This window comes from Psammomys obesus, unplaced genomic scaffold (assembly GCF_907164565.1).
Source record: "Psammomys obesus unplaced genomic scaffold, mPsaObe1.curated_primary_1811, whole genome shotgun sequence".
NCBI lineage: Eukaryota > Metazoa > Chordata > Mammalia > Rodentia > Muridae > Psammomys > Psammomys obesus.
Window position 1 is genome coordinate 2,380,188 of NW_026585687.1, and position 22,326 is coordinate 2,402,513.

At 38.5% G+C, this 22,326-nt stretch overlaps 1 long non-coding RNA gene and 1 pseudogene across 2 annotated transcripts in view; both read right to left on the minus strand.

Annotated features, from left to right (window-relative positions):
• The window catches only part of LOC129665730 (uncharacterized), a 228,193-nt gene that overhangs the window by 78,119 nt on the left and 127,748 nt on the right, over window positions 1-22,326 (minus strand). The gene's annotated exons all lie outside the window — the stretch shown is intronic.
• On the minus strand, window positions 19,917-20,436 carry LOC129665722 (40S ribosomal protein S13-like; annotated as a pseudogene).

Genomic DNA, 22,326 nt, shown 5'->3' on the forward strand with positions numbered 1-22,326 from the left:
GAATGAGGATAGAGCATCTTACCCAGCTTCCTCCTTTTTGCTTATCTTATCTTTAGGTGTTCAGCTTTTAGCATGATTTCCTATATTATGTCTAATATCCACATATAAGTGAGTTTATACCATGTGTGTCTTTCTGCTTCTGGGATACCCTCACTTGGGATGATTTTTCCTAGTACCCACCATTTGCCTGCAAATTTCATGATTTCCTTGTTTTTAATTGATGAGTAGTATTCCATTAGTGTATATGTACTACAATTTCAATATCCGTTCCTCAACTGAAGGACATCTGGGTGTTTCCAGAGTCTGGCTATTACAAATAAAGCTGCTATGAACATGGTTGAACAAATGTCCTTGTTGTGTACTTGAGCATCTTTTGGATATATGCCTAGGAGTGGTATAGCTAGGTCGTGAGGAAGCACTATTCCTAATTGTCTGAGAAAGCACCAGACTGATTTCCAAAGTGGTTGTACAATTTTACATTCCCATCAGCAATGGAAGAGGGTTCCCCTTTCTCCACACCCACTTCAGCATGTGTTGTCACTTGAGTTGTTATTCTTAAACACTCTGATAGGTGTAAGGTGAAATCTCAGGGTCGTTTTGATTTGCAATTCCCTGATGGCTAAGGAGGTTGAGCATTTCTTTAAGTGTTTTTCTGCCATTCTATATTCGTTTATAAAGAATTCTCTGTTTAGTTCTATACTCTATTTTGTAATTGTACTACTTGATTTGTTGTTTTTTAACTTCTTTAGTTCCTTATATATTCTGGATATTAGCCCTCTGTCAAATATGGGGTTGGTGAAAATCCTTTCCCAGTCTGTAGGCTGTCAATTTGTTTGGACGACAGTGTTTTTTGCTTTATGGAAGCTTTTCAGTTTCATCAGGTTCCATTTATTGATTGTTGTTCTCAGAGCCTGTGCTATTGGTGTTCTGTTCAGGAAGTTGTCTCCTGTGCCAGTGAGTTCCAGGCTCTTCCCCAATTTTTTTTCTAACAGGTTTAGTGTACCTGGTTTTATGTTAAGTCCACTTGGACTTTAGTTTTGTGCAGGGTGATAAATATGGCTCTCTTTTCATTTTTATGCATATAGACATCCAGTTGGACCAGCACCATTTGTTGAAGATGCTGTCTTTTTTTCCACTGAATGGTTTTGACTTCTTTGTTAAAATCAAGCATGCTTAGATGTGTGGGTTTATTTCTGGGTCCTCTACTCAGTTCCATTGATGTACCATTTTGTTTCTATACCAATACCATGCAGTTCTTATTACTATTGCTCTGTAGTACAGCTTGAGATCAGGGATAGAGATACCTCCAGATGATCTGTTGTTGTACAGTATATTTTTGGAAATTCTGGGTTTTTTTTCTTTTTACATACGAAGTTGAGAATTTTTCTTTCAAGTTCTGTAAAAAATTGTGTTGGAATTTTGATGGGAATTGCATTGAATCTGTAGATTGCTTTTGGCAGGATGGCCATTTTCATTATGTTAATCCTACCGATTTCTGAGCACGGGAGATCATTCTATCTTCTGATATCTTCTTCAATTTCTTTCTTCAGAGACTTGAAGTTTTTCCAAACAGGTCTTTCACTTACTTGGTTAGAGTAACACCAAGTTACTTTATGTTATTAATGGTTATTGTGAAGGGTGTTGTTTCCCTAATTTCTTTCTCAGCCTGGTTGTCTTTTGTATATAGGAGGGCTACTGATTTTTTGAGTTAATTTTGTATCCAGTAACTTTATTTAGATATTACTTAGTTTGGTTTTGTTGTGGAATATTTTGTTTTCTCCATCTATGTTGATTGAAAGCTTTGCTGGGTATAGTAGTCTGGGTTGGCATCTGTGGTCCCTTAATGTATGCATGACACCTGCTCAGGCCTTTCTGGCTTTCATATTTTCTGATGAGAAGTATGGTGTGATTCTGATGGGTCTACCTTTATATGCTACTTTGTCTTTTTCTCTTGCTGCTTTTAATACCTTTTCTTTGTTCTGTAGATTTAATGTTTTGACTATGATGTGATGTGAGGAGTTTCTTTTCTGGTCTAGTCTATTTGGTGTTCTGTAGGCCTCTTGTATGTTAATGAACATTTCTTTCTTTAAGTTAGGAAATTTTTCCTCTATGATTTTCTTGAAAATATTTTCTGGACCCTGGATTCTAGAATCTTCTTTTTTATCAATTCCTATTATTCTTAAATTTTACTTTTTCATGGCATCCTTGATTTCTTGGATGTTTTGTGTTTGGGACTTTCTGATTTTACTATTTCTTTGAGAGAAGTATCAATTTCTGCAACTGTATCTTCAGCACCAGATTCTCTCTTCCATCTCTTATATCCTATTTGTGAAGCTTACCTTTGTGGTTCCTGATCTTTTTTCTAAGTTATGCAGCTCCAGGGTTTTCTCTGTTTGTGTTTTCTTTATTGATTCTAATTCTGTTTTCATGCCTTGTACCATTTTCTTCATCTGTTTGAATGCGGATTCCTGTCTCTCTATGATGGTCTCTATTCTTTTATTGGTTTCTCTATATGCCACTAACTGTGCCTTTACTTGTGCCTCTGTTTGGGTATATTTGCCTGTATTTCTTTGAGAGCTTTGTTCATTTCCTCTTTATTTACTTCCATTCGTGTGGCTATTTCTTTGTGAGATTTGTTTATTTCCTCTAATAACTGGAGAAGCACAGCTTTAAAATCATTTTTCTGTTTCTGATGAATCGGAGTACCCATTGATTTTGGGGGTTGCTGGTGACACCATGATGTCCTGATTTTTTTCGTTGTGTCCTTTTGCCAACCTCTAGCCATTTGCTTATCTGTAACCTTCACTGTTTGTTCCTGGATTCTGCAGTTCAGACTGGTACCATCTTTCTCTGGTGTCTGGAGAATTCTTCAGGAAGACGAGAGAGATCCAGCAGTTTGAGAGTGTGCATTGGTAATTCAGCTGTACCTAAGGGAAGAAGATTCGGGGGCACAGAAGGAAAAATGTTGGTGAGCATGTGAGTGTGCGTGTGCGTGGAAGTGTGCCTTGAAAGACAGGGTTTTAGAGGATGTAGATGTCTGATGTGTGGGGCAGGGGTGCTGTGCAGGCACCAAAGTGATTGCAGGCTTTTGAGGTCTTCGAAGGTGCAATTGGCTTGTACAGATTCCCTGAATACCTCAGTGGTCTACAGGCCACTGGTATTCAGCTCTGTCTAAGCTCCAGGAGTTATTTGCCTGAGCTCCACTGGTAGACCTGTAGAGCAGGTGTTTCAATGTTGAGAACACTGTCCTTCTGTTTCCCACAGTTGGTACGTGGGTGGGAAGGATCTGATGTCTGGTTGCTAGCTTAGAAGCACCTTGGATCTGGGGCTCTGCAAGCACTTGAAGGCACACTCACTCTCTAGCAGGTCAAACCTGAAGAAGGCACAGGGGTTCTCTACTCTCAGTTTGGGGCCTGCTGGGTCAAATGTGAATGTAGGAGCTCTGTCAGCTCAGTGGTGCTGCAGCCACCAACGAACTTGGGAGTCTAGTTGCAGCAGCTGAACTGGGAGGCTGAAAACAGGTGACTGCTGGGAAGTCCTATGGAGCCACAACAGTGGACCATGGACCTAAGGTGGTCTGGTGGCTCTGGTGAACCTGGGTTGTTTGGCGGCTCTGTCGGACTTTGGTGGCTGTACCTCTGGCTGACCACCACTAAGGGGTTGGGCGGCCCTTACAGTCACTGGCTGGGAGGCCCTGTGGAGTCCTTACAGCCAGTCGCTCTCGAGCTTGGGACTCAGATGGTTAGAACCGTGGACTCTGGACTCGGAAGCCTGGTATCACGGACCCACTCCCAAAAGGCTGGTACTGCAGATCCAGGAACAGGAAGGCAGTACTGCTGGCAGCCACTGCTGAGGAGCTAGGAGCCCTGCCTCTGCTGTCTCAGTCCCCACGCACCTAGGCAGTGAGTTCTGGGGGCCGGCTCCAAAGAGGAGGAGGAAGGCCCCAAATGGGGAAGTACAAGAGGATCGAATGTTTGCCACCCTTGATCCCCAGAGAGGTCTACTGGTGACCTGAATCTAAATGGTCACAGCTAATGTGATGTCCCCTCTCCTTCAGAAACCTCAATGCTGATTTTCTGGCTTTAGCTGCCCCTCCACTCACCAATTTCAGAGTTTCAGATCCTCTACCTCTCATGTACAGTGTGTGTTGGTCGCAGCCATCTTGGATCGCCACAAGCGATCAATATTCATCTATTAAAAATTCAATTCTCTGTTTAGCTCTGTACTCCATTTTTCAATTGGATTTCTTCATTTGTTGCTGTTTAACTTCTTGAGTTCTTTATATATTCTGGATATTAGCCCTCTGTCAGATATAGGGTTGGTGAAGATCCTTTCCCAGTCTGTAGGCTGTTGTTTGGTTCTGATGACAGTATCCTTTGCTTTACAGAAGCTTTTCAGTTTCACGAGATCCCATTTATTGATTGTTGATCTTAGAGTCTGTGCTGTTGGTCTTCTGTTCAGGAAGTTGTCTCCTGTGTCAATGAGTTCAAGGTTCTTCACCACTTTTTCTTCTAACAGTTTTAGTGTGTCTGGTTTTATGTTGAGGTCTTTGATCCACTTGGACTTTACTTTTGTGTGGGGTGATTAGCATGGATCTATTTGTGTTTTTCTACATGTAGATATCCAGTTAGACCAGCACCATTTGTTGAAGATGCTATCTTTTTTTCCATTGTATGGTTTTAGCATCTTCATCAAAACTCAGGTGTCCGTAAGTGTGTGGATTTATTTCAGGGTCTTCCATTTGATTCCATTGATCCACCAGCCTGTTTCTATGCCAGTACCAAGCAGTTTTTATTACTGTTGCTCTATAATACAGCTTGAGATCAGGGCTGGGGATAACACCAGAATCTCTTTTATTGTAGAAGGCTGTTTTAGTGATTCTGGGTTTCTTGTTATTTCATATAAAATTGAGAATTTTTATTTCAGGTCTGTAAAGAATTGTGTTGATAATTTGATAGGAATTGCATTGAATCTGTAGATTGCTTTTGATATGATGGCCATTTTTTCTGTCAATCCTGCCAAGCCATGAGCATGGGAGATCTTTCCATCTTCTGATATCTTCTACTTCTTTCTTCAGAGACTGGAAGTTTCTTTTTCATGCAAGTCTTTGACTTGCTTGGTTAGAGTTACACCAAGGTACTTTATGTCCTTTGTGGCTATTGTGAAGGGTGTAGTTTCCCTAATTTTTTTCTCAGCCCATTTGTCTTCTGTATGCAGGAGGGCTACTGGTCTTTTGAGTTAATTTTGTAGAGGAATGAACTTTTAAAGTGTTTCAATTGTAAAGACGGTGGAACTTTTAAAATTATTTGTTTTATTTTGTGATATTAATATTAACACAACATCTTGGGGAATGTAATGAGAAGCTTCTAAATTAAATCTTATGTGTTTGTGTGTCATATAGATAAGGGGTCAGTTGTTCTGGCTATCATTCTGCATACTTGACACAAACTAGAGTCATTTGAGAGCAGGAAGCCTCAACTGAGAAAATACCTCCATAAAGTCAGATTTTAAGGAGGCCTGTAGGGCATTTTCTTAATTAGCATTTGGCTTGGGAAGACCCAATCCATTGTGGGTGGTGTCAACTCTGGTCTGATGGTCTTTGTTATATAAGAAAGCAGACAGAAAAACATGAGGAGCAAGCCAGTGAGCAGCAGTCCTCCATGGCGTCTGCATCAGCTCCTGCCTCCAGGTTCTCACTCAGTTTTAGTCACTGCCTTGGTTTCTCTCAATGGACTAGAAACTGGAATATGTAAGTCAAATAAACCTTTTTTTCTCCCAAGTTGTTTTTGATCATGGTGTGTCATCATAGCTTTAGTAACCCTAAGTAGTACAGCTCGGTACACAGGCAGATGGCCAAGTTTGAGGGAGGAGGAGAGAGAGACAGAAGGAGAGATGGGAAGAGAGAATAGTGCTACATTGACTATTACACCAAGAAAACAGTCATCAGAGAATATTAAATAGGCAGAAGACCTGAGCAATTAGAACTTAGATATGTTATCTTGTTTACTTAGAAGCAAAGACTATGCTTAATTGTGTAATTTAAGATTTTGAAATGTAGGATGATATTTATTCATTTGTAATGACTAGTCTTTGACAAGTTCTTTGCTATAGTTGTTATGTTCACTGTTGTATTTTTCACATTTATTCCAAAATGTGTCCAAATGTGCTGACAATATAAACTCGGAATGTTAGAGATTTATTATGGACATTCCAGGCTTACATTTTTCTAAGAGCCTGCTCTGTTTCTTATCAGCATTTCAGAAAAACCCACACATGCATGCCTACATCTTCTCCAAACTAAAACAAAACAAATAATCAGGCATTAAGGAAGCAAGCCAAATGCATGTAGTTTTGATTGTCTTCCCCATGGATATTGATCAAATCAACACAGCTGTAACAGTGTTCTAATGGAAACAACAAGGGATTTGGGGAAAACATCTTTGAATGTTGTAGGCTATATTTGGCTGTGTAGCCTTTGGAAAACGAAACAGATTTGAGCCTTATTTACTGAAAGCATAAACTAACAAAATAAAACATTTCATAGGGAGATTGGAAGATTTGAAATGAGAGCAGAGGCAGAAGTGGCATAGTATTTGACAGTAGTTGTTATGCAACATGGATGCACTGTGAAACCATCCTTAATGCAGTGAACCAGGTCAAAAGGAGACAGGACTATCATGTTCCATCTGTATGAGGTTTTAAGAAGTGCAACTCATAACTACAAAGTAGAATTGTGGTCATTAAAGAATGGAGCAAGGGGCAATGTGGAATTGTTCAACAATAGGTTATTTTTGGGTTTGTACTACTGGGCATTGAGCATAGGGCCTTACACATACCGAGCAAGCATTTCTCATTGAGCTATGTCTCCAGCCCAAGAAGTGTTCAAGAGAACAGAGGTTCAGTTTTAAAGAGGTACAATGTACACACAATTAGTGCTACTAGATGACACTTAAATTGGTTCATGACAACTTTAATTCTGTTTTTAATAATTTTTTTTTGCAATTAAAATTGTCACATCATCTCCCCAATCCCTTTCCTCCTTCCTCACATTTTACCTTGCATCACGTTACCTGCATGTATATGATCTCAAGCCTGCCACTTGATATTGGATAGCCTGGGGGTTCTTCCTTAGGAAGACAATTTCTCCTGCTTGTGCCATTTCCCAGTTGCTAGTAGTTGTTTGTATTGGATTGAGGCCCAAGAGTTTTCCTCCTTCCATATGAGCGTGTCCATCAGTGTTGTCATTGTTTAGGTGCTGTTTAGGCAGCCAGGCTGATGACACTTCATAGATGTAGCCTCTCTGGCATTTCTAGAAGACAAAAATCTCACACCAGACTACCTGTTCCTCTGCTTGTACAGTCTTTCTTATCCCTCTACCTCTGTGATCCCTGACTCTTAGAGGTATAACAACTGTGCCATATCAGTTGGGACTGGAAACCACATGCTGTCTTCTTCTCTGTACTTTTATCAGTTGTGGTTTCCAGTAATGGTACCCATCTGTGCAAAGATGAAGGGTGAGAACTACCCTCACTTGTAGGTGGAAGGTTAAATATTTAGAATGTAGTTAGGGATTATTTCAGTTTAGTAAAGTGGTGTTTATAGGTTCTCCTCGAAGATTCACGACGTCACTAATCCTGAGTCGCTGTCTAAGTTTCCAATACCAGGCATGATTTTCCCCTTTTTGAAAAAGCCTCAAGACCAATTAGAGACCTGTTGGTTCATTCCAAGGGTATGCATGCCACTACTATTCTGGCCATTGCTGTGGTTCAACAGATCAGTAGAACCATTGGCTGCTGCCCTCTTGGAAACTGGCGTGGTGTCTCTTGGAACCCTGAAAGCTAATCCTCAGAAAGAAGGCTTTCAGCTCAGATACAGCTTAGGTCCTCTGGATCATGTGTCTGAATTACATAATTTCTTCAGCTATAGGGACTTAATTTCAACCGCTGGGATGGAATCAAGGACAGCATCAACAGCCAAGAATGTTTTAGGAGTCTCTTGCACAACTCTGACTAACAACTCAAAAGCAAGATTCTCATGCCTGGTGTTGAGATTTTTGTTAGATAGTCTATGGCTCTTGAGAGGAGCATTGTTAGCCCAGATGTGAAGATGTAATTTAAACTGTATATGTATGCATAGACTATATGTATTATATATCATTTTAGATACCGATATGATCCTTTATAACTCTTTAAGATACCCTTACTGTTACATTATTCACTTCCATCCTTTTTGTCTAATTTTATCTTCCTCCCTTTCTCTAATTAAAGACCCTCTCTGTTTTTCTGCATTTCACCTTCAATTCTCTTGTTCCAGCCTATGGTCCCCTTTTACTTTCCTGATTTCTGTGATTATTCCAGGTTACATTCTCATATCTGATGACTTAGGAATGATAGATGAGAGAAAAGATGCAAAGTTTGTCTTTTGGGGTCTGGCTTACCTCATACAATATCATCATTTCTAGTTCCATATATTTACCTGCACATTTCATGATTTTATTTTTCATTACAGCTGACCCAGCTATACTACTTCTTGGAATTATGCCCAAAGAACTTGACATACTACTCCACAGATACTCATTAACCCATGTTCGCTGCTGCTCTATTTACAATCGCTAGGAAATGGAAACAGCCCAAATGACCTTCAGGCAGTTAATGCATAATAAAATGCATCACACATACACTATGGGTTAATATTCAGCTGTAATAGTAATAGCTGTAAACTGGTCTGGTCACCGTGGAAGTCAGGGTCAGACCAGTTTACAGCCCCACAATAGCAAAATAACATTCTCTTTTCTTCACATCCTCTCCAGTATTTCTTGTTGGTTGGTTATTTGTTGATCTTTGGCATTCTGACCATGGTAAGATGAAATCTCAAAGTTTTTTTTTTTTAATTTGCATTTCCTTAATTGCTAGGAAAGATGAACACTTTTGAGATATATCTTCCCATTTTTCTTTCTTTTTTTGAGAACTCTCTGTTCAGGTCACTAGCCCATTTATGAATTGGTCTTTTTTTTTTTTCAGTTTGTTTTTTGAGTTCTTTGTATGTTGTAGATAGTAATCCTCTGCCAGATATATAGTTAGCAAAGATTCTCTCTCATTCTGTGGGCTTCCTCTTTGTTCAGTTGTTTCTCAGCTGTGCAGATGCTTTTTAGAGTCCCACAAGTGAATTGCTGGCTTCATTTCCTGGACAAATGAGATCCTAACCAGAAAGTCCTTTCCTACACCTATATTATGTAGGGTACCTACTATGTTTACTTCTAGCAGTTTCATTATTTCAGGTTTCACATTTATGGCTTGGATCCATTTGGAGTTAGTTGTTTTGTGCAAGATAATAGATACTGGACCTGATTCCATTCCTCTAAATGTAAGCACCCAGTTTTCCTAGCACCATATGTTGAAGATTCTGTTTTTCTTCCAGTGTATATTTTTGGGTATTTTGATGGAATATTAGATGGGCATAGTTACACATGTTTGTGGCTTCAATTTTGTTTCATTGATCTACATGTTCGCTTTTCTGCCACTACCATATACTTTTTCTTACTATGACTCAGTAGTATTTCCCTCCAACACTGTTCATTTTCTTTTTCAGTGTTATTTTGGGTATCCAGGGTATTTCCTGGTTCTATGTGAATTTAGGGACCTTTATTCTATTTCTTTGAAGAATGAGATGGGAATTTTGATTGGAATTGCATAAAATTCATAAATGGCTTTTGGTAGCATGGTCATTTTCACATTCAACCAATCTGTGAGGATAGGATGTCTTTGTGTTTCCTAGGATCTTTCTAATCTCTTTCTTCCGAGATTTAAATTTGTCACTAAGAAGGTCTTTCACCTCTTTGGTTAGGCTTGTTTCTAGATATTTTATTTTCTCTGAGGCTATTGTGATTGAGGGTGTGTCCACTATATCTTTTTATTTGTTATCTGTGAAAAGAAAAAGTACTGATTTTTGCAAGTTGGTTCTGTATCCTGCCATATTGGTGAAATTGCTGATCATCTCTAGAAGTTATTTGGTAGAATTTTGGGGATTTCTTATGTATAATATTTTTTCATGTTTTTCTCAATTTAGAATAATATTGGCTGTAGTTTTTCTCATATGGAGATTTTAATAGGTTCAGGTATATTGTCTCTAGTTCTACTCTCCAGTACATTTATCAGGAAGGCATGTTGAATTTTACCAAAGGCTTTTTCTTACATCTATTAAGATGATTATATTTTTCTTTTTATAATTTATTTTAAAATTTTTAATAATTTATTAACTTTCTATTCGGATTGTAACTCCCTCCTTTGTCTCCTCCCAGTCTCACCCACCCTCTCTCTTCCCACATCACCATACCCTAGTTTTCAGAGAGAAGGAGACTTCTTCCACTACCATCTGACCTTAGCCTATCAAGTCTCATTAGGACTGCCTGGAACCTCTTCCTCTGTGGCCTGGCAAGCAAGTGATCAAAGAATGGACAAGAGAGCACATATCAGAGACAGCCCCTGATCAACTTACTAGGAGACCCACATGGACACTGAGATGCCTATGGGCTATATATATGAGCGGGGTGCCAAGGTTCTCTCCTTACATGGTCCTTGCTTGGTGCATCAGTCCCTGAAGGACCCCCTGGGCCCAGATTTGTTGACTTTGTTGGTCCCCTTGTGGAGCTCCTGTCCCCTCCAGGTCTTTCTATCTGCCCACCCTTCTTTCATTGAACTCCCTGTGTTCTGCCCAAATTTTGGCTGAGTCTCAGTATCTGTTTCAATCCTCTGTTGGGTGGAGTCTTTCAGAAGACATTTCATGATTTCCTGTTTTTAATAGCTGACTAATATTCCATTGTATAAATGTACCACATTTTCTGTATCCATTCTTAGGTTGAGGGACATCTAGGTTGTTTCCAGATTCTGGCTATTACAAATAAACTGCTATGAACTTAGGTGAGCAAATGTTCTTGTTGTATGGTAGGGCATCTTTTGGGTATATGCCCAGGAGTGGTATAGCTGGGAATTGAAGTAGCACTACTCCAAATTTTCTCAACAAGTGCCAGATTAATTTCCAAAGTGGTTGTACAAGTTTACATTCCCACCAGCAATGGAGGAGGGTTCCCCTTTCTCCACATCCTCTTCAGTATGTGTTGTCACTTGAGTTTTTGATCTTAGCCATTCTGATGTGTATGAGATGGACTTCCAGAGTAATTTTAATTTGCATTTTCCAGATAGCTAAGGACACTGAGCATTTATTAATATTATTTATTATAATTTATTCATTTTCTGTTCCAGCTGTGGTCCCCTCCCTTATCTCCTCCCAATTCCACCCTCTTTCCCTTTTCTCCCCCTATACCTCTCCCTTAGTCTAATGATAAGGGAGGTCCTCCTCCCTTTAAACTGACTCATCATATCTCATCAGGACTGGCTGCATTGGCCTGGCAAGGCTGTACCACCCGGGGAGAGGTGATCAGAGAGCCTGACACTGAGTTCATCCCAGAGACAACCTCTGCTGCCCTTACTAGGGAACACACTTGGAGAATGAGTCTATGGGCTACATCTAAACAGGAGTTTTATTTCTTTAAGTGTTTCTCCACCATTCAATATTCCTGTGTTGAGAATTCTCTGTTTAGCTCTGTACCTGATTTTTAATTGGATTACTTGGTTTCTTTGTGTTTATTTTCTTGAGTTCTTTTTTTTAACTTTTATTATTATTTATTACAATTTATTCACTTTGTACCCCAGCTGTGGCCCCCACCCTTATCTCCTCCCAATCCCACCCTCTCCCTCTTCTTCCCCTATGCCCCTCCCCTTTCCCACTGATAGGGGAGGACTTCCTCCCCTTCTGTCTGACACTAGCCTATCAGGTCTCATCAAGACTGGCTGCATTGTCTTTTTTGTGGCCTGAAAAGGCTACACCGCCCCCCCCCTAGTGGGAGGTGATCAAAGAATCTGCCACTGAGTTCATGCCAGAGACAGCCTCTGCTCCCATTAATAGGGACCTTAGTTGGAGACTAAGTCTATGGGCTACATCTGAGCCAGAGTTTTAGGTTCTCTCCATGCATGGTCCTTGGTTGGGTTATCAGTCTTTGCAGGGACCCCAGGGCTCAGTATTTTTGTTGTTGTTTTTGGTTGGTTTTTTTTTTTTTTTTGTTTTGTTTTTTTGTTTTTTGGTTTTTGGTTTTTTTTTGGCTCTATTGGTCTCTTTTTGGAGCTCCTGTCCCCTCCAGGTCTTTCTCTTTCCCCTTTCTTTCATAAAATTCCATGCCCTCTGCCTAAAATTTAGCTATGAGTTTCAGCCTCTGTTTCAGTACCTCGAACACTGGAGTCTTTCAGAGGCCCTCTGTGGTAGGCTCCTGTCCTGTTCCTTGTCTTCTCCTGCTTCTGTTTGCCTTCCAGAATGAGGATTGAGCATTGTCCCTAGGGTCTTCCTTGTTGTTTAGCTTCTTCAGATGTACAGATTTTAGTATGTTTATCCTATATTATATGTCTAATAACCACTTATAAGTGAAGATATACCATGTGTGTCTTTCTGCTTTTGTGTTACCTCACTCAAGGTGATCTTTTCTAGTTCCCACCATTTGCCTACAAATTTCATGTTTTCCTTGTTTTTAATAGGTGAGTAGTATTTCATTGTGTAAATGTACCACAATTTCTGTATCCATGCCTCTGTTGAGGGACATCCAGGTTGTTTCCAGATTCTGGCTGTTGCGAATAGAGCTGCTAAAAATATGGTTGAGCAAATGCCCTTGTTCTACAGTTGAGCATATTTCAGATATAGGCCTAGGAGTGGTATAGCTGGATCTTGAGGTAGCACTATTCCTAATTGAGAAAGCACCAGATTGATTTCCAAAGTGGTTGTACATGTTTACACTCCCACCAGCAATGGAGGGAGGTTCCACTTTCTCCACATCCTCTCCAGCAAGTGTTGCCACTTGAGTTTTTTATCTTAGCCATTCTATAGGTGTCAGGTGAAATATCAGGATTGTTTTGGTTTGCATCTCCCTGATGACTAAGGAGGTTGGACATTTCTTTAAGTGTTTCTCTGCCATTCTATATTCCTCTATTGAGAATTCTCTGTTTAATTCTGTACTCCAATTTTAAATTGGATTACTTGATTTGTTGGTGTTTCACTTTTTGAGTTCTTTATATATTCTGGATATCAGCCCTCTGTCAGATATAGAGTTGGTAAAGATCCTTTCCCAGTCTGTAGGCTGTCATTTTGTTCTGACGACAGCGTCCTTTGCTTTACAAAGCAACAGCCTGTGCTGTTGGTGTTCTGTTCAGGAAGTTGTCTCCTGTGCCAATGAGTTCTAGGCTCTTCCCCACTTCTTCTTCTAATAGATTTAGTGTATCTATCTGGTTTTATGTTGAGGTGTTTGATCCACTTGGACTTTACTTTAGTGTCTCTTTGTATTTGTCTGCATGTAGACATCCAGTTGGACATGCGTCCATTGTCTGGTTTTGGATACTTTGTCAAAAGTCAAGTGTCCATAGGTGTGTGTGTTTATTTTTTCTTCTTGAGTTCAATTCCATTGATTCACCAATCTGTTCCTATGCCAAGACCAAGGAACCCCTACAGCTGATAAACACCTTTAGCAACATGTCTGGATACACATTGATTCATTAGATACATTAGTTGATACATTTGTTTCATTAGTTTGTATCATTTGCTTTGTTTCTGGATACAAAATGAATTCAAAATCAGTTGCCCTCCTTTATACAAAAGACAAATAGGCTGAGAAAGAAATTAGGGAAAAACACTCTTCACAATAGCTGCATATTTTATCTTTAAGTTTATTTTTTTTTAAGTCTGTTAAATATATTTGCAACTGTTAAACCATCCCTGCATCTCTGGGATATAACCAACTTGGTCATGGTGGATAATCTTTTTGCTGTAAGTCTATATTCACTTTGTTACAGCTTTCTCTGGTAGTGTCTTTTACCTGGTTTTGGTATTAGCATAATACTGGCTTCTTAGAAAGAGTTTGGAAATTCTCCTCTTTCTCTTTTTTGAATATTTTAAGGTTAGTGTGTAGGTCTTCTATGAATTTCTAGTAGAATTGTGCTGGGAATCCATCTGAGCCTGTTTTGTTTTCTTGTTTGTTTGTTTTGTTTTTGTTAGAAGGCTTTTTATTGCTTTGTTATGGGTTTGGGTCTGTTTAGGTTGTTGATGTCTTCTTGGTTTAATTTTGATGGTTTAACAGACTCCCGAAATTTATTCATTTTCTTTAGATTTCCAACCTAATAGAGTACAAGTTTTTAAAGAATTTCTTTGGTGTCTGTTGCAATGCTTCTCTGTTCATTTCTGATTCGTTAGTTTGAATCTTCCCTTTCCTTCTTTTGGTTAGTTGAGCCAAGGATTGGTCAATCTTGTTTATCTTCTCAAAGAACCAGTTCTTAGATTCAGTAGTTCTTTCTGTTGTTTGCTTTGTTTCTGTTTCATTAATTTTGGCTCTTTTATTAGTTCTTGCCATTTTAGTGGGTTTGGGCTTGGCTTATTCTTGTTTTTCTAAATTTGTGCATTACATCATTAAGTCATTTATTTGTATTCCTTCTGATTTTTTTTTTTTTTGTAAGCATTTAGAGATTGAAAGTTCTCATGTAGGGCTGCTTTTAATAAATTTCTGGAGTTCTGTTGTGTTGTGTTTTCATTTCCATTTAGTTTCATGATTTTTTTCTACTTCTGTCTTGATTTCTTTTTTGACCCATTCATCATTCAGTAATGAGTTGTTTAATCTCCATGAGTTGTGTGTACTTAATAGAGATTTGCTTTCTGTTAGCTTTATCTTTTATTGTGTTATGATCAGACAGTACTCACAGAGTTATTTCAATCTTTCTGAATTTGTTAATATTTGCTCTGTGTTCAGTGTTTGGGTGGAATATTTTGTAGAACTATTTTGGGTAGAATATTTAAATCAGTTTGATGTATATCATTTAATTATGTATATATGTTTAAGATAGTAATACCTTCTTAGTTAATTGTTCCCTTGATTAGAATGAAGTATATATTTTATCTCTACTTATTAGTTTTACTTTGAAGTCTACCGTGTCAGATATTATGATAGTAATATGTGCTTGCTTCCCAGCCCCATTTGATTGTAGTACTTTGTTACTATAGCTCTTTAGTATAACTTGAAAACATGTATTCTTTCATAATTATTCTTTTTAAAGCTTTTAATTGAAATAAAATTACACCACTTCTCCTTTCTTCCTTCCATTCCCTCCCAGTTTCCTTCCCTCGAATCACTCCCATACCCTCATCACCGTTATGCTGATAACCTCTTTATATCTCTATGTATGTATGTATATATGTATGTATGTATGTATATATGTATGTGTATGTATATATATATATATATATATATATATTAAGCCTGTTTTTGTTGTTTATGTGGTTTCAAGGCTGACCATTCTGCATTAATTAAACAATAGCCCTGGGAGAAGTTAATTCTTCTTCTGGCAGTAAGTAGTTGCCTATAATTCATTGTCCCTGCAATCTTCCCCTTTCCACATTGACATGTTCATTGATACTGTTATTGTTCCAGCCTCTCTTTTTAAAAAATATTTATTTCTTTATCATGTACATACAGTGTTCTGCCCGAATGTAGGCCTGCACACCAGGAGAGGTCACCAGATCACATTATAGATGGTTATGAACCATCACGTGGTTGCTGGAAATTGAACTCAGGACCTCTAGAAGAGCAACCACTGCTTTTAACCTCTAAGCCATCTCTTCAGCCCTTTGTTCCAGTCTTTTATGTAGCCATTTCTAGGAGAGACCATTTAGGAGCATACTCCCTGGTTATCTGTCTCTTACAAACTTTCCACCCCTTCATCTGAGATGTCAGAGTCATAGATGCAAAAGCTGTGATGTGGATGCATTCATTGACGCTGTGATCTCTGCAGTGTGGCAGCCTTTTTGGAGTTAATAGCATCTGAGCAGTGGAATTCGGCCTCTTGGCTTTGGCTATTTTCCAAAGTCCAGTTTCTCATAAACTGACTTTGGTGGTCCTACAGCGGACTGCTCTGACCCCGAGAAACTCTGTACAACCATAGTAACCAGACAGCAGGCTCTGTGTAACCTTGAGTGAGCTCTCCTATGTTTTGACCAAGTAAAGCTCCTATGTGAGAAACTGCTTGTACTTTTTTGCCTACTTAAGTGTTAACCTGACGTCCATTAAATCGACACCTGGATCAGCATGTAGACTTGGTGTCCTTCTCTGTGTCGCCCTGTCTCTCTCTCTCCCAGCCCTCTTTCAGGTGGTATTCAAGTGTCACTGCTGGCTGGTGACAGATGGAGCCGAAACCCCGGAAACCTGAGACGGAGGACCAGCTGAGGCAAGTTATAGGGACCACAGGAGTGCGCGCAAATCTATTGACTAAGGTAAAGTCGGGAGGCCGTAAGGGGCAGGGAACTAGTAAGATGGGATCTATCAGATCCCTTAAATAGGTTTTTAAGACACAGAATTAGAATAAAACTCCCTATTCTCTTTACTTTGTAAAACTAAAGAGTTGCTTGGAAAAATTAAAGCAGCCAAACAGGCAGAAAAAAGTACTTCTAAGGTTATTTCAAATGTTCATAAAGGAGCTCAAACATATTTGTGTAATTTGAGAGCAGAAAATAACTTAGGAGCTAGATAGTGAAGATGAAATGGAATCAAAGAAAAAAGCTGCCAAGTCTCATAATTCAGACTGGCCTCCTGCGCCTTCCCCTCTACCCCCATGGTTGCGGGTGGCACGGGATCACTGCAGGAAGATATAACTGTTCTCTGAGAGAAAAATCCAGTTAAAAAGAGAACAGGTTCAATTATTAAATATTTATAATAATAATAATAGTAATGAATAATAATAATAATTTTAATATAACACAAAAGAAGTATTCACTCAGAGTGGACTTCCTTTTGTGCAACAGTTAGCTTTTGAGAATGTTAATTCAGCCTGTAAAACAGCTATCAGACCCTATCAAACTAAAGCAAACTTAACTGGTTATATTATACTTTGTGCTGATATTGGGCCACTCTTGGCTATCATACTTAAAATTATGGCTAAATCCAGTAAAAAGAGTTTTATTTGTCTGCTTAAATATATGGTCATTTTAAACGGTTAATATTTATCTAGGTTATAGATCAAAAGTAATTAAATATATTTTAAAGTTATATTCAAACTGTTGTTTAGAATATATATATATATTCTATATATATATATATATATATATATATATATATGCATATATGTTTATAAGGTCTGTAAACACATATGTTTAAAAGGCAGCCATATGATATAATTCGGTCATCTTTGCTATATAATATGGGTTAAAATTATTATAAAACCTCTTAGTTAACATAAATTTTGTTTCCTTTTAGACTGAAAAGACAAATCTCATTTTAAATTGGTGTTGGTTTTAAAAATCGGATTGTTTGCACTGGTACATTTTGAAGTTTGGTTTTGACTTTTAAAATTATTAATGTGCTTTATGATTTCACTCCTAAAGAGGATGCTTTGTTTTAATATTGCAAAAACAGGTTTTTTTTAAAAAAAAGATTTAAATGTTTAAAAAGCAGGTACCGTGGTTGTTTCTTGTCTTTGTCTTTGTTTTTGTTTGTTTGTTTGTTTTTGTTTTTGTCTGCCGGCTGCGTGTTTTGGTTTTTGGTTTAGGTTTGCTCGTGAGGTCTGGGGAAGCTCGGAGAGTTCCCAATTTGGTTGAGGGAATCTGGAGGACGCTCCAGTTCCCAGGGAGTGGGCCCATGAGGGGGTCCACTCCTCCTGGAATCTGTAGGACTTGTGTCTGGTTGGGGCTGGTCAAGTCCTGGTATTTGGGTATTCTGGTTACTCCAAGGTGGCAATGTCGAATTTCATGTTCCTTATGTATGTGTATGTGTGTATGTTTATCTGTGTATGTATGTTTATCTGTAGACTTGGACTAACGACACTAATATTTTTGGACATGAAAGAGTTTAAATCAGCACCTCTGAGTTTGGTCCTGGACCATCGGAGTTAAATTCTATAAAACATTTTAAAATTTATCAGGTATTTTAAAATAATAACCATTGAAACTTGAAACTTTCTCAACTCTTTGGGGGAGGTCAAAAGACCTTGGAATTTATTTTATTAATTTTGCAAAGTAAAAATCAAGCCATGCTATTTGAGCCAATTAAAAAAAAAACTGCAGTTATTACAATGTATCATATCAGGAAAAAAACTATAAAATATGTTGCTCTTCATTTAAAAAGGCTAAAGAGTCTTCAATGCAAAATGTTTGCTTATGCTCTTTTAAAAAAAAAAAAGGACTGCAGCTCCATATTAGCCCAGGGTTATAGAGGGTTATATTCAGATCATTGTTAACCATTATAGGGCATGTAGTTCCCTCTAACTCACCATGGAACACGCCCATATTTATAATAAAAAAATGTAACAAATTTAGATTATTACAAGATTTTTAAAAATGAGACCATAATAATTATGAAAACATGGCAAACAGGACTCCCATCACCTAGTGGGATTTCTCAATAACTTACAAGATTATTTTAGATTTAGAAGACTTTTTTTTTTTCCATTCCTTTGCATCCTGAGGATTGCCATAGATTTGCTTTTAGTCTTCCTTCTATTATTTTAAGGAACCTATGAAACGTTATCATTGGAGTATGCTGCTATAGGGCATGGCAAATAGTTATACTTTATGTCAACTATTTGTAGATAATGCTATTAGTCCAGTATGGAAAAAATGGCCTTCTATTTTATATCATTCATTATATGGATGATATTTTATTAGCTTCACCTGTAGCTCAAGATGTTATGGCTTGTTATACAGATCTATTTGAGGCTTTGTCCCAAGCAGGATTAAAAATTACTCCAAAAAAGGTACAAACTAGAGATCCTTATAGTTATTTTGGTTTTAATTTATTTCCTCTGGCTATTAAACATCAAAAAGTACAAATTAAAAAAAATTAAAGACTCTTAATGATTTTTAAAAATTATTGGGAGATATAAATTGCCTTAGGCCATATCTAAAATTAACCACTGGACAACTTATGCCATTGTTTAATGTTCTAATGGGGATTTAGCTCCTACCTCCTCCCAAAAATTGACTCCAGAGGCTCAAGATTCATTATTAATAATAATAAAGGCTTTAAAAAAATCAATTTGTGACATATTGGGATCCAGACATTCCTCTCCTATTACTTGAATTTCAAACACAGTCAACTCCTACTGGATTGTTATGACAATCTAATCCTCTATTGTAGATCCACTTGTCAGCTAGTCCCAATAAAGTTATTTTGCCTTATTATGAGGCTATTGCCCACGTCATTGTGTTGGGATGCACCCAGGCAAGGGCTTACTTTGGAATTGAATCTTCCAAGATTATTATACCATATAGTAAAGCTCAGACTAATTGGCTTTACACCAATTCAGATAAGTAGTTACTTTCTTTGGCTACAACTAGATAATCATTAACCTTCCAATAAGATTATTCAATGTTTTACTTTACATAGTGTTGTTTTGCCTATCATAGTTAAAAATAAACCTTTAAAATGTGTGTTCTATTTTTTCTGATGGTAATGCTAAAGAAAAAGCTGGCTATACTGTTAATAGACAAAAAATTATTTTTCAAGTTCCAGGGTTATCTGCTCAACTTGCAAAATTGATGGCTATCCATGCAGTTTTACAACATTTTTCTGAGCCTTTTAATTTGTTTACTGATAGTGCTTATATTGCTCAAGCTATTCCTAAGCTAAAATAGCAAGCCAGATTCTTTCTACCACTTGGGCTAGTCAATGTTTGCTCAAATTCAAGGACTTATTCAGGCTCGTCATAATCCTTTTGCTATTATTCATGTTAGAGCCCATTCTGGTCATCCTGGACCTCTTGCTTTAGGTAACCAGACTATTTATTTATTTATATATTTATTTATTTATTTATTTATTTATTTATTTATTTATTTATTTATTTTATTCAAAGCGATTTTATTGCTGGTGTATACAAGAGAATTTATGCCACTAGAGCAGAGGCTGTGGATGACTCGTATTTCCAATTGGGTGGGAGGACCCTCTTATTCTTATAGTAATGAGCCAACCGGTGAATTCTGCTCTCTATTGCTCTCTATCAGAATCAAGCGGAATTTAGCATCCTTTTCCTCTCTGTTTCTCTCAAGATGCTTTCGGACAGCAACGGCTTTCTTAATCAAATGGTAGAGATCCTCAGGGAGGTCAGGGGCAAGGCCTTTGGACGTAAGAATTCTTAAGATTTTATTACCAGTCACAAAACGGACCTGTGCCACACCATGTGAGTCCCTCAGGATCACACCTATCTGGGAGGGAGTCAGGCCTTTCTTGGCCAGTTTGTAAATCTGTTCCTTCACATCGTCAGACATCAACTTCAGCCACGTGGGGACGCTACAGCGGTAGGGCAGCGCCGACTGGGACAGGCCCTTCCCGGGAGCGTGCATGCGACCCATGATGGCAAAGGTCTGGCAGCAAAGAGCACCAGACTATTTATAAAGCTTTAATAACCTTGGCTCAAGAAACACCTATACAAAAAGCTCAGTTGGCTCATAAATTACATCATCTTAATAGTCACTCCTTACGTTTAACTTATGGCCTTACGAAAAAAGAAGCCAAAAATAATTGTTAAAAAATTATAACAATTGTGATGTTTTCTGTCCAGTACCTCATCTTGGGGTTAACCCCCCTAGAGCTGACCCCAGGTCAGCTATAGCAAATGGATGTGACTCATTTTATAAAATTTAAAAAATTAAAATTTATTCATGTAACAATTAATACCTGTACAAAATTTATTTTTGCTACCTTGCATTCTAGAGAAGCTGCACACCATATTATAGATCATTGTTTGGCTGCATTTGCTGTTCTTGGCATACCACGCCAAATTAAGACTGATAATGGAACAGCTTATACCAACAAGCCCTTTCAATTTTTTTTTTTTTTTGGAACAGGTATTCCTTATAATCCTATAATTTTCCTGAAAATATTTTCCGAACCTTTGAGCCTGATGTCTTCTTTTTCTTCTACTCCTATTATTCTTAGATTTTGTCTTTTCATGGTGTCCTTGATTTCTTGTATGTTTTGTGTTTGGAACTTTTCTGATTTTATTTTTCCTTTGAGAGACGTGTCAATTTCCGCAAGTGTATCTTCAGCTCCTGAGATTCTTTCTTCCATCTCTTGTATTCTGTTGGTGATGCTTACCTTTGTAGTTCCTGATCTTTTCTCTATGTTCTCCAGCTCCTGGTTTTTCTCTATTTGTGTTTTCTTTATTGCTTCTAATTCTGTTTTCATGTCTTGCACCATTTCCTTCATCTGTTTGAATGTGGACTCCTGCTTTTCAATGACAGCTTCTACTTTTTGTCCGTTTCCTCTCTATGTATCACTAGTTGTGCCTCTACTTCTTTGGCTATAATTGCCTGTATTTCTATGAGAGCTTTGTTTATTTCTTCTTTTTTGACCTTCATTTGTGTGGACCTTTCTTTGAGAGCTTTGTTCATTTCTTCTTTTTTTGCCTCAATTTCCGTGGTCATTTCTGTGAGAGCTTGATTTGTTTCCTCTTTGTTTGTCTGGATTTCTTTGGCTATTACTCAGCCGTGATCTCGGGTTGGGGTACAGACAATGTGGTCTGTGGCAGATTCTGCTGGATGCCTCCTGCCTCCTCCGAAGAGGGAGTAGGGATTTTGAGCTGGACACGCAGCTGCTCTCCGCTTGCGGAGCTCAGTTGTGATGGCAGCGGGTACCCGCGGTCAGCGAGACCTTCCAGGGAAAGACTGGGTGACCCGTGATCAGTCTCGCAACTTTGCTTCCCCGTGGGGTTTTCTTGTGACTGGGACTCCCAGCCTTAGGCACCCTTGTGCCCACCAATCAGCCTGGGAAAGTGATCGGCACAAGCAGGCTTGCGGCACCAGCCCGGAGACCCAAAGCCCGCGTTGCCCGGGATCTCTTCCGGGTTCTGGCTGGGCAGCCAAGAGTGGACCCGACCGATTCCCACGCCGTGGGAGCCTCCCCTCACCTGGGAAACACCATCGCTGTAGTTTTAGGGCCCAGAGTTCAGTCTCCTGGTTGCGGCACAGAGAGTGTTGTCCTGCTTCTCAGACACAGTGTTCTCCTGGCACCACCATCTTGCCGCCCCCATCTCTAAGACTTTAAAGATGAATGCTTTTTCAGCATCTAAGGAGATTATCATGTTTTTTTTTTCTTTCAGTTTCTTTATATGGTGGATGACCATATATTGAACCACCCATCCATACCTGGGATGAAGCCTGCTTGCTTATGATATCTTTGATGTGTTCTTGTATTCAGTTTGTAAGTATTTTGTTGAGTATTTTAGCATCTATATTCATAAGGAGATTGGCCTGAAATTC